The sequence below is a fragment of the Chiroxiphia lanceolata genome, unplaced genomic scaffold (genome assembly GCF_009829145.1).
Source record: "Chiroxiphia lanceolata isolate bChiLan1 unplaced genomic scaffold, bChiLan1.pri scaffold_53_arrow_ctg1, whole genome shotgun sequence".
In the NCBI taxonomy this organism is placed as follows: Eukaryota; Metazoa; Chordata; class Aves; order Passeriformes; family Pipridae; genus Chiroxiphia; species Chiroxiphia lanceolata.
In genome coordinates this window covers 84,476-99,629 of record NW_022476526.1, presented here as the reverse complement: position 1 = coordinate 99,629, position 15,154 = coordinate 84,476, and the positions used below count along the sequence as shown (strand labels likewise).

Genomic DNA, 15,154 nt, shown 5'->3' with positions numbered 1-15,154 from the left:
CCGGCATCTGTCACCTGGAAGGGCCCAGGCACCCGGGAGCGCCAAGGGGGGGTGAGCAGGGAGCTGAAAGCAGCTGGATACCCTGTGGGGACAACCCCTCATCCTGACACAAACCATCCTCCAAGAACCCCCAAAGCCAGATTCCCCCATGTCCTGGTGCCCCTCCCATCGCAGAGCTTTCCCTCTGGAACACCCCAGAGCGCACCCAAGCCCCAGACCAGCATGTCTGTCCACAATTGTCCCTGCTCCCACTCAAGCCTCGTAGGGAAAGAAGGCGGCTGCCACTGAACATGATTTGGGAAAATCCCACCTCCTTAGGTGGGAGAACAATGGGGGACATGGGCAGTGGGAACCCCCACATGACTCCAGTCACTGGGGAACACTGGGGAACGTTGGACACCTGAAGGCAAGGGTTAGGCTTGGGGAATTGCTCAGGTGTGGCAGTTCCCAGATCCAGCCCACCCCATTTCCCAGCACTGTAGGCCCGTAACGGGTCTAGTCTCCAACCCCAGAGCAGAGCACAGAGGGGAAGATCCCCTGCCCTGACCCTCTCTTTGTCACACCTGGGGCCACCCGCATCACCTGGGTCCCACTCTGCAGAGCTGCCCCACCACGGAGGGACCCCAAGGGACCCCATCCCCAACAAGGCTCCAAGTCCAGCTCTGTCCCTGGATGGGATTTGGTCACAGCTCCCCAAAGAAGCCCTCCCTTCCTTTGCCTTATCTTGCCTGCCTGACGCGGTTAGCTCCGAAGGAAGCAGGCAGACACGCTTCTGGCATCCAGGTGAAAAGGTTTTATTAGAATGCATCAACACAACATGGCTCCCACCTTTTACAGTGCAGGGTAGGAAAGGTGCCGGAACAAAGGGTGGAGTTAAAGCAGAGCATTCAAACAAGCACCATATAAGGAGAAACATAAATATACATGGCACTGCACCAAAAATTAACCAATAAGAGGACGTGGTTTAGGGCCATGAGGGATGAGGGAAAGTGCTGGAAAAGTAGGGTATAACAATGAGGGGAATATTACAATAAAGAAAACACAATACTAAACACAAAACACACTCTGCAACAGTTCATAAAAGTCCCTCTTTGCTTCCATAGCGTAGTCCTTCTTGAGAGGCGATATTTCCTTCATTTGTCCACCTCCAACATCTCCCCTTCTTTTGTTTACTAAAAAAAAAGTGAATCTGGGAACACTTTTATGAATCTATCTTGAATGTATAAAAAGAAGTAAACAATGATGTTAAGATACATAAAAGTACATCAAGGGATATATGTAAAATGACAATCTTATTATTTTTAATTTTGACGTTACTAGATTGCTTTTGACCTTTCCATAACTGGATTTTTACTTATTTTATTTAATTGCAACAACCAAACAAACTTTGATATGTAACCTTGAATAGCAAAACTTCCAACGACAATGAACTTTTAAACCATAAACAATTTAACAACCTGTGGAAATTTGCCGGCATAACTTTTCAACTGTGATTTGAGGTACCAAAGTAAAGAAAATAGAGATTAGTCATTAATTCAAGAAGAAGAACAAACAGAATTTACGAAATTAAGCAAAGGTCAGTTACTAAAACATTTCTCCTACTTTGTCAGGATAATGCATTTGAGGTAGCTCTTGTTGCGTTTTTTTAAGCTCACACACACACACACACACGCACATTCACACGAACTCTCACGGTGGCCACCATCACTCATGCGAACACACTTTTAAGTTTATTTTATCATGTCGCTCTTTATAAAATAAACTTTTGTTTTAGCAAACATATTTCTTGTAAAACATAAATTTTCAATTCAAAACTCAAAGCCATATAAACTTTTCTATTACTCAGGGATAAGACAGCTATTAAAAAATACAAAATTTCACATAAAAAACGATTTTTGTTACCAAACAATTCGCAAGGCCATCATTTGGCTCTGTCTCCCTCTGTTCCCCCTTTCTTGTTTTTATTAGTAGATGGATTGCAGGGGGACGAAGGGTTGCACACGCTGAAACTAAATTGCGAGGTCAGGTATTACATGAAATAAAAGGTATGAACTCAAAAATATAAGCAAGTTACCACCATAATTTACTAACACAGTCTGAAACTCAGTGCAACAGCAATCAGCAATCAGTTGCAACTATTTCCAGGGTTCGAGGTGCCATTTTCCTTCTGGCCTCAGCACTCTCCACTCTCTACTGCCATGGAGATGCTTTTCTTCTTACCACTTCCACATTCTTCCTATAACTTACTCTTTTTCTTTGTAGAACAACTTCTTGCCAATTGTCTCCCCTCTCTTACCATCTGTCGACTTACACAAAACTTTCTTTTCACATATCCTTTTCTATCACTTTTCCCCAAGAGGTAAAGGGGAACTTGCTTTCAATAATGTTGGGATCGCTTCACTTTTCTACTTAACATTCAATATCCACTATTATTAGTAAACCACTCTTTGATCCTTCTATATCACACTTAACTTTAATGGATTTTCTACAACTTTCACATACCTTCTACAACTTCCGCACGCCTTCTACAACTTGTACACGTGTCTTCCTCAAAACCTCTGCTTTACATACTAGTGTGTAAGAGATTTTTCGCTCCTGCATTGCCATCAGCCTACCAGGCAAAGACGGAAGGGTATGGTTCAGCAGAGCAAAGGGACTACAATTTTAGGGAGCAGAATCATATTACGTGGCTGACAGCATCTTTTCAGATTTCACTATCTACAGACAACAGTAGCTCTCCCCATCAGAACTCATTCTCTTTACCAGTGCATGTTAGTGCAACAGTAGGTCTCCTACCAACTTGTTCATCCTTGGAAGTTAGTCTCTACCTTTAGAAATAAACTCAACAAATATGTCAACAAAAATGCAAATTTTCATTTCAAATAAAGCCTCAAATTATTCAGATGTTAAATTATTAAATAAGAAGAAATAACAATTTAATTACTTTTTTAAACACATGACATTAAATAGAAAACTATGTTAGGATTTGCTGTAAGGGAAAAGAAAAAAATGAAAACGGGTTTTGGATCTGTTCTGGTTTTGCAGTGGTCTATGACAGGGAGAGTTTAGTTGTATCCTGTTGTCAGCTTGAAGAAAGATGTAGTGTTGCTCCCAGTGCTGGTGCACTGGCACACGGGGATCTCGACCGAATTCTTGCCGTTAGACGATTACAGTCACTCTATCTCAGAGAACACTAATTTTAAAGCTGCAGTTTGTAAATGCAAATTTCCTTGAAGCAAGAAAACAAGAAGTTTGGGAAGTGAAATGGAGAGTCTTGAGTTGCGAGTAAACGAAAAGATAAGGCTGGGTGCGATCTCAGGAATGTTCTGGCTGCACTGCTGTTGTTCCCACGGCTGCGGTGGTCCTGTGGACACCAAGGACAGGGAGCAGGAACCGGGCTGAGACAGCTGGAGGCAGTGAGGCCTTGAAGGCATAGGTGGCTTGGCTGAGGGGTCACTATGTACCTTTTACAGTATATCACTTTTTTCTAATTTGTCTTTCTTTCGATTGATTTTTGTCTTGATAATTTTAGTGACAGTAACAGGACTTTATAACTTGAAATGGAACTGTCTAAAACTTGTAGAACCTTTTATAGATTTGTTTTAAAACATATGTTATTACATTAAATAATTTTTAAGCCCTATATAGAAATTATAAAAAGAGAAATCTCCAAAATAAATTATACCTGAGCCTGTGTGGGTAGCTCAGCCCTAGCCCTTAGGGTGGCTAACTCCGAGGCAATGTGGGATGCCTCTGCCCCGAGGACCAGCATCTCCCGCTCTATCAATTAGGCTAGTCCTTGGTCGTGTCAGGAGACCATTCACTCGCTGGAACCACTTGGGCTTAAGGCTCTGTGGTTCCAATTTGCACTGTAGAGTGCTAGGCTTAATTCTGCCTTAGCACAACCAGCTTTCCAGATCCGTCTGGATCCAGATATTGCTGGGGAACCACTGGGTGGCTCCTACCCCGAGCATCCCTCTCGAGTCTTCATGGCTGGGAATACTCGCCTTTGAACCTCCTCCCCGCACTAACGAGTGATGTTCCTACGGTGCAAATCGAGGTGGTGGACATTTCCAACTTAGGCAAAGGAAAACAGAAATGTAAATCTTATTGAAATCTGAACTTTAGCTCGAACTTATGAACACACAAGAACAAATAAACCTGAACTACAAACTATTTCTGAACTTGTGAAAGAACCTTATTTAACCATAACAATTTAACATCTTGAAATTCGATCTGGTGTTAATTATATCATAATTCAAGGTACCTTAACATGGTGCACCATTTTCATTCACACAAGCATAGTTTCCGAGTTTTTTCTTGTTCAACTTAAAATTCAAAACCATATAAACATTTTTAGAATTCAAAGATAAATTATACCTGTCTTCATTTCCAAAACAAATATGAACTTCTCTATGTTAATAAAGACGATTATTATAAAACCTCAAAAAATTATTAAAAAAGATCAAGATTTAAGCAAATTTAAAAAACAGTTAGGTAATTTTGTGAGGTATACTTTAAATATTATTAAATAAGAAGAAAAAACAACTTAATACACAAAAATTAAATCAGAAATTATATTAGATCATTTCTCCTCTTTCTAATTTGATTTGTCTGTAAAACCACTTGTTGTCACTATGACATCTCAATCGCTCATGTAGAAGGTTTTCCACTGGGGTTCATCGGTGGTGTAAGGATGGTTAGATGTCGAGGGTTTGTGTTCATCACTTTGGACTGGGGCACAGGCAGCGTTGTTAAGATAGTCGAAGCCGTACATTTTATTGAGTTCTATCTGCGTTAGTGCAGTAGTCAAATTTTCCACCCCCTGATATTGAGCCAGAAACTCTTCTGGTTTTGCAGCCCTTTTTAAGATCCGAAAAACCAGTTTCCAAGTGGGCACTGCCTTGGCAGCTTCTTTGTCTCCTCTAAGGACAGCTTCCCTTAAGGGATCTTTTAATTTGTCCCATTCTTTATAGTTCAGGTCTATTGGGGTGGTCTCTTTGCTTTTGTTCATCCACATCACAAGAGATCTTAGAGAGTCTTTATCTATGGGATGCCCTCCTTCCTCAATAAACTCCTTTATGCGCTTGTATAGTTCCATTTCATTTTTACTTAAATGGGCTCCCATTTTTATGTTATGCTTTGATGTTATGAAATTCGAGCTTTTTACCTTGTTATTCTTTAGATGTTAGAAGTCTTGTGGGTCGTGCCACACGCAGGGTGCCGCTTGTCGCAGTTAGCTCCGAAGCAAGCAGGCAGACGCACTTCTGGCATCCAGGTGAAAAGGTTTTACTAGAATGCATCAACACAACATGGCTCCCGCCTTTTCTAATGCAGGGCAGGGAAGGTGCTGTAACAGAGGGTGGAGTTAAGGCGGAGCATTCAAACAAGCACCATATAAGGAGAAACATAAATATACATGGCACTGCACCAAAAATTAACCAATAAGAGGACGTGGTTTAGGGCCATGAGGGATGAGGGAAAGTGCTGGAAAAGTAGGGTATAACAATGAGGGGAATATTACAATAAAGAAAACACAATACTAAACACAAAACACACTCTGCAACAGTTCATAAAAGTCCCTCTTTGCTTCCATAGCGTAGTCCTTCTTGAGAGGCGATTTTTCCTTCATTTGTCCACCTCCAACACCTGCCCACTAACTGACTTCTTTGTGTTGCCTACCACTACCTCTCCTTGCTTGTCCTACCCATAACTTGGCTTGCCTCGCCTTTCTCCCACCTGTCTTGCCTTGCATACCCCTGCCGTGCCTTCCTTTGCTTTGACTAAACCTTCCTTGCTTTGTATACACCTTCCCAGACTTGCCTTACCTACCTACTCTTCAAGCTTTGGGCACATCCCGGTGCAGGCGCAGCCCGGTGCAGGCGCAGCCCGGTGCAAACGCAGCCCTGCAGACACAACCCCTCCGGCACTCTCCCTCTCCTCCCCCGCCGCCTTTCAGGCCCCGCGCACGGGTCGGGGCCCCCCCGCCCTCCCCCCTCCCAGTGGCCGTTGCCGGAGCGGGGCGGCCAAGGTGGTCTCCGCGCCTCGGGGCGGCGGCAGCGGCAGCGCCGGGGCGAGGAGGAGGCGGCGCGGGGGGAGGCGAAGGCGTTCGGCGCTGGGCGCGGAACCTGGAGCAGAGGTGAGGCTGGGGACGGAGCGGGGGTGCTGCTGGCGGGGGCCGGGCGGTGTCTCTTTGCGAAGCACGTTTTGGGTTGCGTCGCTGGGAGTCTTTTTGGTGTTGTGGGACTCCCCCCCCCCCCCCCCCGGCGCGGGCGAGCAGGACTCGCAGCAGGGCGAGGGAGCGAGGGAGTGAGGCAGTGGCGCTGAAACGAAGGCGGGAGCCGGGGCAGGGGCACAGCAGGGTTTAGAGAGCCGGGAGCGCTCCCCCTGCTCGGAGTGCCGGTCGCTCGTCTTGCCTGTTCGGGCCAAGGGCACTTAGGAGCAGCGGAAGGACTCCGATTCGTCTCCCTGAGCAGCAGCAGAAACAACTGTGATGACCTGACCACGACCCCATTCAGGGGAAACTGAGGAATGGACAAACCAAACACAGCCCACAGCCCCCCGCTTATGTCACCTGGAGAGTCCGGGGGGGGGGGGGGGAAACTGAGGCATAGACCTCCTTCACACACACATAACCTCCCTCACCTCACCTGGGAGCCAGAAAATGAGGCACGAACCCCCATACACACGTAACTCCTCTCACATCACCTGGTTGTTCCCATACAGGATGTCCCCAACACAGTGCCCAAGCCACTGGTGAAGTGCCTGAGCTGCTTCCAGTCAGAGCTGTTCAGGAAGTGACACTCGGCTTTTCCCAGAAACTGAAACACCCCTCTGTTGTCCAGGGGAACCCCCGCCTCCTCTAGGAGCCCCCACCATCCCACAACAGGTTGGGAGCTCAGGGTGGGAAAGGCAAGGCAAGAAATGGCAAGGAAGAAGTGGACAGTCAAGGCGAGGTTAGGGTAATCAAGACAATGTGTATGAAGGGATAGGCAGGGCAAGGCAAGGCAGGGGACTGGTTTGCAAGGCAATTCAAGGCAAGGACAGAGAGCGGAAGGCAAGGCAAGTCATGAGAGGGGCAAGTAAGGCAAAGTAACATGCAGGCAGGTAAGGCAAGTCTGGGAAGGTGTATACAAAGCAAGGAAGGTTTAGTCAAAGCAAAGGAAGGCACGGCAGGGGTATGCAAGGCAAGACAGGTGGGAGAAAGGCGAGGCAAGCCAAGTTATGGGTAGGACAAGCAAGGAGAGGTAGTGGTAGGCAACACAAAGAAGTCAGTTAGTGGGCAGGTGTTGGAGGTGGACAAATGAAGGAAAAATCGCCTCTCAAGAAGGACTACGCTATGGAAGCAAAGAGGGACTTTTATGAACTGTTGCAGAGTGTGTTTTGTGTTTAGTATTGTGTTTTCTTTATTGTAATATTCCCCTCATTGTTATACCCTACTTTTCCAGCACTTTCCCTCATCCCTCATGGCCCTAAACCACGTCCTCTTATTGGTTAATTTTTGGTGCAGTGCCATGTATATTTATGTTTCTCCTTATATGGTGCTTGTTTGAATGCTCCGCCTTAACTCCACCCTCTGTTACAGCACCTTCCCTGCCCTGCATTAGAAAAGGCGGGAGCCATGTTGTGTTGATGCATTCTAGTAAAACCTTTTCACCTGGATGCCAGAAGTGCGTCTGCCTGCTTGCTTCGGAGCTAACTGCGACAAGCGGCACCCTGCGTGTGGCACGACCCACAAGACTTCTAACATCTAAAGAATAACAAGGTAAAAAGCTCGAATTTCATAACATCAAAGCATAACATAAAAATGGGAGCCCATTTAAGTAAAAATGAAATGGAACTATACAAGCGCATAAAGGAGTTTATTGAGGAAGGAGGGCATCCCATAGATAAAGACTCTCTAAGATCTCTTGTGATGTGGATGAACAAAAGCAAAGAGACCACCCCAATAGACCTGAACTATAAAGAATGGGACAAATTAAAAGATCCCTTAAGGGAAGCTGTCCTTAGAGGAGACAAAGAAGCTGCCAAGGCAGTGCCCACTTGGAAACTGGTTTTTCGGATCTTAAAAAGGGCTGCAAAACCAGAAGAGTTTCTGGCTCAATATCAGGGGGTGGAAAATTTGACTACTGCACTAACGCAGATAGAACTCAATAAAATGTACGGCTTCGACTATCTTAACAACGCTGCCTGTGCCCCAGTCCAAAGTGATGAACACAAACCCTCGACATCTAACCATCCTTACACCACCGATGAACCCCAGTGGAAAACCTTCTACATGAGCGATTGAGATGTCATAGTGACAACAAGTGGTTTTACAGACAAATCAAATTAGAAAGAGGAGAAATGATCTAATATAATTTCTGATTTAATTTTTGTGTATTAAGTTGTTTTTTCTTCTTATTTAATAATATTTAAAGTATACCTCACAAAATTACCTAACTGTTTTTTAAATTTGCTTAAATCTTGATCTTTTTTAATAATTTTTGAGGTTTTATAATAATCGTCTTTATTAACATAGAGAAGTTCATATTTGTTTTGGAAATGAAGACAGGTATAATTTATCTTTGAATTCTAAAAATGTTTATATGGTTTTGAATTTTAAGTTGAACAAGAAAAAACTCGGAAACTATGCTTGTGTGAATGAAAATGGTGCACCATGTTAAGGTACCTTGAATTATGATATAATTAACACCAGATCGAATTTCAAGATGTTAAATTGTTATGGTTAAATAAGGTTCTTTCACAAGTTCAGAAATAGTTTGTAGTTCAGGTTTATTTGTTCTTGTGTGTTCATAAGTTCGAGCTAAAGTTCAGATTTCAATAAGATTTACATTTCTGTTTTCCTTTGCCTAAGTTGGAAATGTCCACCACCTCGATTTGCACCGTAGGAACATCACTCGTTAGTGCGGGGAGGAGGTTCAAAGGCGAGTATTCCCAGCCATGAAGACTCGAGAGGGATGCTCGGGGTAGGAGCCACCCAGTGGTTCCCCAGCAATATCTGGATCCAGACGGATCTGGAAAGCTGGTTGTGCTAAGGCAGAATTAAGCCTAGCACTCTACAGTGCAAATTGGAACCACAGAGCCTTAAGCCCAAGTGGTTCCAGCGAGTGAATGGTCTCCTGACACGACCAAGGACTAGCCTAATTGATAGAGCGGGAGATGCTGGTCCTCGGGGCAGAGGCATCCCACATTGCCTCGGAGTTAGCCACCCTAAGGGCTAGGGCTGAGCTACCCACACAGGCTCAGGTATAATTTATTTTGGAGATTTCTCTTTTTATAATTTCTATATAGGGCTTAAAAATTATTTAATGTAATAACATATGTTTTAAAACAAATCTATAAAAGGTTCTACAAGTTTTAGACAGTTCCATTTCAAGTTATAAAGTCCTGTTACTGTCACTAAAATTATCAAGACAAAAATCAATCGAAAGAAAGACAAATTAGAAAAAAGTGATATACTGTAAAAGGTACATAGTGACCCCTCAGCCAAGCCACCTATGCCTTCAAGGCCTCACTGCCTCCAGCTGTCTCAGCCCGGTTCCTGCTCCCTGTCCTTGGTGTCCACAGGACCACCGCAGCCGTGGGAACAACAGCAGTGCAGCCAGAACATTCCTGAGATCGCACCCAGCCTTATCTTTTCGTTTACTCGCAACTCAAGACTCTCCATTTCACTTCCCAAACTTCTTGTTTTCTTGCTTCAAGGAAATTTGCATTTACAAACTGCAGCTTTAAAATTAGTGTTCTCTGAGATAGAGTGACTGTAATCGTCTAACGGCAAGAATTCGGTCGAGATCCCCGTGTGCCAGTGCACCAGCACTGGGAGCAACACTACATCTTTCTTCAAGCTGACAACAGGATACAACTAAACTCTCCCTGTCATAGACCACTGCAAAACCAGAACAGATCCAAAACCCGTTTTCATTTTTTTCTTTTCCCTTACAGCAAATCCTAACATAGTTTTCTATTTAATGTCATGTGTTTAAAAAAGTAATTAAATTGTTATTTCTTCTTATTTAATAATTTAACATCTGAATAATTTGAGGCTTTATTTGAAATGAAAATTTGCATTTTTGTTGACATATTTGTTGAGTTTATTTCTAAAGGTAGAGACTAACTTCCAAGGATGAACAAGTTGGTAGGAGACCTACTGTTGCACTAACATGCACTGGTAAAGAGAATGAGTTCTGATGGGGAGAGCTACTGTTGTCTGTAGATAGTGAAATCTGAAAAGATGCTGTCAGCCACGTAATATGATTCTGCTCCCTAAAATTGTAGTCCCTTTGCTCTGCTGAACCATACCCTTCCGTCTTTGCCTGGTAGGCTGATGGCAATGCAGGAGCGAAAAATCTCTTACACACTAGTATGTAAAGCAGAGGTTTTGAGGAAGACACGTGTACAAGTTGTAGAAGGCGTGCGGAAGTTGTAGAAGGTATGTGAAAGTTGTAGAAAATCCATTAAAGTTAAGTGTGATATAGAAGGATCAAAGAGTGGTTTACTAATAATAGTGGATATTGAATGTTAAGTAGAAAAGTGAAGCGATCCCAACATTATTGAAAGCAAGTTCCCCTTTACCTCTTGGGGAAAAGTGATAGAAAAGGATATGTGAAAAGAAAGTTTTGTGTAAGTCGACAGATGGTAAGAGAGGGGAGACAATTGGCAAGAAGTTGTTCTACAAAGAAAAAGAGTAAGTTATAGGAAGAATGTGGAAGTGGTAAGAAGAAAAGCATCTCCATGGCAGTAGAGAGTGGAGAGTGCTGAGGCCAGAAGGAAAATGGCACCTCGAACCCTGGAAATAGTTGCAACTGATTGCTGATTGCTGTTGCACTGAGTTTCAGACTGTGTTAGTAAATTATGGTGGTAACTTGCTTATATTTTTGAGTTCATACCTTTTATTTCATGTAATACCTGACCTCGCAATTTAGTTTCAGCGTGTGCAACCCTTCGTCCCCCTGCAATCCATCTACTAATAAAAACAAGAAAGGGGGAACAGAGGGAGACAGAGCCAAATGATGGCCTTGCGAATTGTTTGGTAACAAAAATCGTTTTTTATGTGAAATTTTGTATTTTTTAATAGCTGTCTTATCCCTGAGTAATAGAAAAGTTTATATGGCTTTGAGTTTTGAATTGAAAATTTATGTTTTACAAGAAATATGTTTGCTAAAACAAAAGTTTATTTTATAAAGAGCGACATGATAAAATAAACTTAAAAGTGTGTTCGCATGAGTGATGGTGGCCACCGTGAGAGTTCGTGTGAATGTGCGTGTGTGTGTGTGTGTGTGAGCTTAAAAAAACGCAACAAGAGCTACCTCAAATGCATTATCCTGACAAAGTAGGAGAAATGTTTTAGTAACTGACCTTTGCTTAATTTCGTAAATTCTGTTTGTTCTTCTTCTTGAATTAATGACTAATCTCTATTTTCTTTACTTTGGTACCTCAAATCACAGTTGAAAAGTTATGCCGGCAAATTTCCACAGGTTGTTAAATTGTTTATGGTTTAAAAGTTCATTGTCGTTGGAAGTTTTGCTATTCAAGGTTACATATCAAAGTTTGTTTGGTTGTTGCAATTAAATAAAATAAGTAAAAATCCAGTTATGGAAAGGTCAAAAGCAATCTAGTAACGTCAAAATTAAAAATAATAAGATTGTCATTTTACATATATCCCTTGATGTACTTTTATGTATCTTAACATCATTGTTTACTTCTTTTTATACATTCAAGATAGATTCATAAAAGTGTTCCCAGATTCACTTTTTTTTTAGTAAACAAAAGAAGGGGAGATGTTGGAGGTGGACAAATGAAGGAAATATCGCCTCTCAAGAAGGACTACGCTATGGAAGCAAAGAGGGACTTTTATGAACGGTTGCAGAGTGTGTTTTGTGTTTAGTATTGTGTTTTCTTTATTGTAATATTCCCCTCATTGTTATACCCTACTTTTCCAGCACTTTCCCTCATCCCTCATGGCCCTAAACCACGTCCTCTTATTGGTTAATTTTTGGTGCAGTGCCATGTATATTTATGTTTCTCCTTATATGGTGCTTGTTTGAATGCTCTGCTTTAACTCCACCCTTTGTTCCGGCACCTTTCCTACCCTGCACTGTAAAAGGTGGGAGCCATGTTGTGTTGATGCATTCTAATAAAACCTTTTCACCTGGATGCCAGAAGCGTGTCTGCCTGCTTCCTTCGGAGCTAACCGCGTCAGGCAGGCAAGATAAGGCAAAGGAAGGGAGGGCTTCTTTGGGGAGCTGTGACCAAATCCCATCCAGGGACAGAGCTGGACTTGGAGCCTTGTTGGGGATGGGGTCCCTTGGGGTCCCTCCGTGGTGGGGCAGCTCTGCAGAGTGGGACCCAGGTGATGCGGGTGGCCCCAGGTGTGACAAAGAGAGGGTCAGGGCAGGGGATCTTCCCCTCTGTGCTCTGCTCTGGGGTTGGAGACTAGACCCGTTACGGGCCTACAGTGCTGGGAAATGGGGTGGGCTGGATCTGGGAACTGCCACACCTGAGCAATTCCCCAAGCCTAACCCTTGCCTTCAGGTGTCCAACGTTCCCCAGTGTTCCCCAGTGACTGGAGTCATGTGGGGGTTCCCACTGCCCATGTCCCCCATTGTTCTCCCACCTAAGGAGGTGGGATTTTCCCAAATCATGTTCAGTGGCAGCCGCCTTCTTTCCCTACGAGGCTTGAGTGGGAGCAGGGACAATTGTGGACAGACATGCTGGTCTGGGGCTTGGGTGCGCTCTGGGGTGTTCCAGAGGGAAAGCTCTGCGATGGGAGGGGCACCAGGACATGGGGGAATCTGGCTTTGGGGGTTCTTGGAGGATGGTTTGTGTCAGGATGAGGGGTTGTCCCCACAGGGTATCCAGCTGCTTTCAGCTCCCTGCTCACCCCCCCTTGGCGCCCCCGGGTGCCTGGGCCCTTCCAGGTGACAGATGCCGGGGAAGGTGACTGGATCCGTGCTGGGGACGGGATGGACTCTGTGCCAGGGCTGCCATGACTGGAATGTTGTCATGGAGGGCCCCACACTGCTTGGGAGAGACAGAGCAGGAAGGGGCCATGGTAGAATTGCCTGGATGTGAGGCAACACTTGGAATGTGCCGAGCTCTGTCTTGGTGAGGATGGTGAGTGAGTGAGACCTTGTGGGTCAGGATTACAGGGCAGCGTGGTCCGGGTGACATTGATGTGGGTGTTTGCTACATCCCACCGGATCAAGGGGAGGAAGTGTATGAGGCCTTCTGCAGGCAGCTGGAAGCAGCCTCAAAGTCACAGGTCCTGGTTCTTGTGGGGCACTTTCACTGCCCTGACATCAGCTGGAGAAACAACACAGCAAAGCGCAACCAGTCCAGGAGGTTCCTACAAAGCACTGATGACCACTTCCTTTCACAGGGAGTGGAGGATCCCACAAGGAATGCTGCTGCTGCACTTCACACTGACCAACAGGGAAGGCCTTGTTGGAGATGTGAAGGTTGGGGGCAGCCTTGGCTGCAGTGACCACAAGATTGTGGAGTTCAGTCTTGAACAAAGAGGCAGCAGGACAGTGAGCAAGGTTATGACCATGTGTAGTGGTTTGGACTTTGTTTTCCCCCAGAGGATAAGAAAAGTGGTAGACCCCAAGGGGTGGAAACCCCTGGAAGTTTTGAATTTCTGTCCAATGAGCGCTCCTGCAAAAAATGTAAACATATCACAACCAGACCGGAAGAGAGGAGTTGTAGTTTGAGGTTAGAAGAAGGTGGCCATGTTGTGAGCCACGAGGAAGGAGCTCTGAGCCCCACAGGGGGGGGCTTTGGCCCCCCAGCCCCAGCTGGAGCCTGTGGGGACCTGGAACAGCATAATGCTGGGCTAGGTGCCTATAGTTATGCTGGGAGATGTTTTCTCCATCGTGGGCAGTGGCCGTGGCAGTGGCCGGAGAAAGCAGCAGCCAGAACTGAACCGAAGAAGCAACAAAGACATGCAGCACCAGAGAAGGGACTCCTGGAAGGAGACCTGAGGGAAGGAGAGTCAGCAGCTGAGTTCTACAGAGTTCTTGGGGGTAAGAACTGATACCAGACCCCCCAAAACTCCTTTGAGACCTCCTGGAAGGAGGAAGTTGATAGACTCTTACTTGAAAGAGCCTTGAAGTGCAACATGCACTGCAGAGAGGAGCTGAGAAGCTCGGTCGTCCTGAGAGCTCAGCCAGGACGGTGTAGGAGGTTGGCCTTGAGGGCCCTCCCTTGCTGCAAGCTACAAAGAAGCTCGCAGCCTGAGACAGGGCACAGAGGCCCTGCAAGGAGCTTGAATCTCCTGAAGATACCAGACCGTCACGAAGACCCCCTGTGCTTCGTGATATGACGTAGTGATACGACCTTGTCTGGGGTGACGAAGCCCACGGAAGACCACTCGTTTGGAGAGACGAGTGGTCGAGGGGGATACCCCCCTCGTGTGTGCTGGTAGAGATCCAGCTATCAGCTGCTACAAGAAACAGAAGAGACAGAGAGAGCCTGCTGCCTTAGAAGATGCTGCTGCTTAGTGACTGCTACTCTGAAGAAGCTGCTGCCCTGAGAGACTGGAAGGGATCTGTCCTTCTTTCCCTCCTGGACTTTTATTTGGAGGGGAGAAGAGATCTGATCCATTGTAAATACTTATGTCATGGTAGAGATAGTTGTAGTCGTGTGTATAATGTATTGTAGTATTTATTTGTATAGTCATTGTAATATATTCCCTTTCCCCATTCTGAGTCTGGTTGTGTTTTGTCTGGAAAAAACCCATCTCACATTGGGTTGAGATGTGGGAGGGGGATGGAGCTAGGGAATTGGAATTTGGGCTATCTCAAACCATGACACCATGGACCTTCTGATGGAGGCCATCTCTACCCAAGAGGACAAGAAGGTGATCAGAAGTGGTCAGCATGGATTGGCTAAAAGGAAATCATGTTTGACCAACCTGATTGCCCTTGACAATGACACAACAATGATGGATGGAGGGGAGAGCAGTGGATATCGTCCCCCTGAACTTCAGCCAGGCTTTGGACACTGTCTCTCCCAACATCCTGCTGGGCTGGATGAGTGGACAGTGAGGTGGGTTGGGAGCTGGCGGAAGGGCAGATCCCAGAGGGTCGGGATCAGCAGCACAGGGTCCGGTTGGGACCCGTCACCAGTGGTGTCCCCCAGGGTTCTATACTGG

At 45.3% G+C, this 15,154-nt stretch overlaps 2 long non-coding RNA genes across 2 annotated transcripts; one reads left to right on the top strand and one right to left on the bottom strand.

Annotated features, from left to right (window-relative positions):
• Positions 1-778: 778 nt before the first annotated feature.
• LOC116781695 lies at positions 779-5,615 on the bottom strand. Its single transcript, XR_004354947.1, has 2 exons — positions 5,171-5,615; positions 779-3,364 (listed from the first exon to the last, which is right to left on the bottom strand). It is a non-coding gene; the product is annotated as an uncharacterized LOC116781695 (long non-coding RNA).
• Positions 5,616-6,454: 839 nt separating this feature from the next.
• Positions 6,455-11,661, top strand: LOC116781694. Its single transcript, XR_004354946.1, has 2 exons — positions 6,455-7,765; positions 9,571-11,661. It is a non-coding gene; the product is annotated as an uncharacterized LOC116781694 (long non-coding RNA).
• Positions 11,662-15,154: the final 3,493 nt, after the last annotated feature.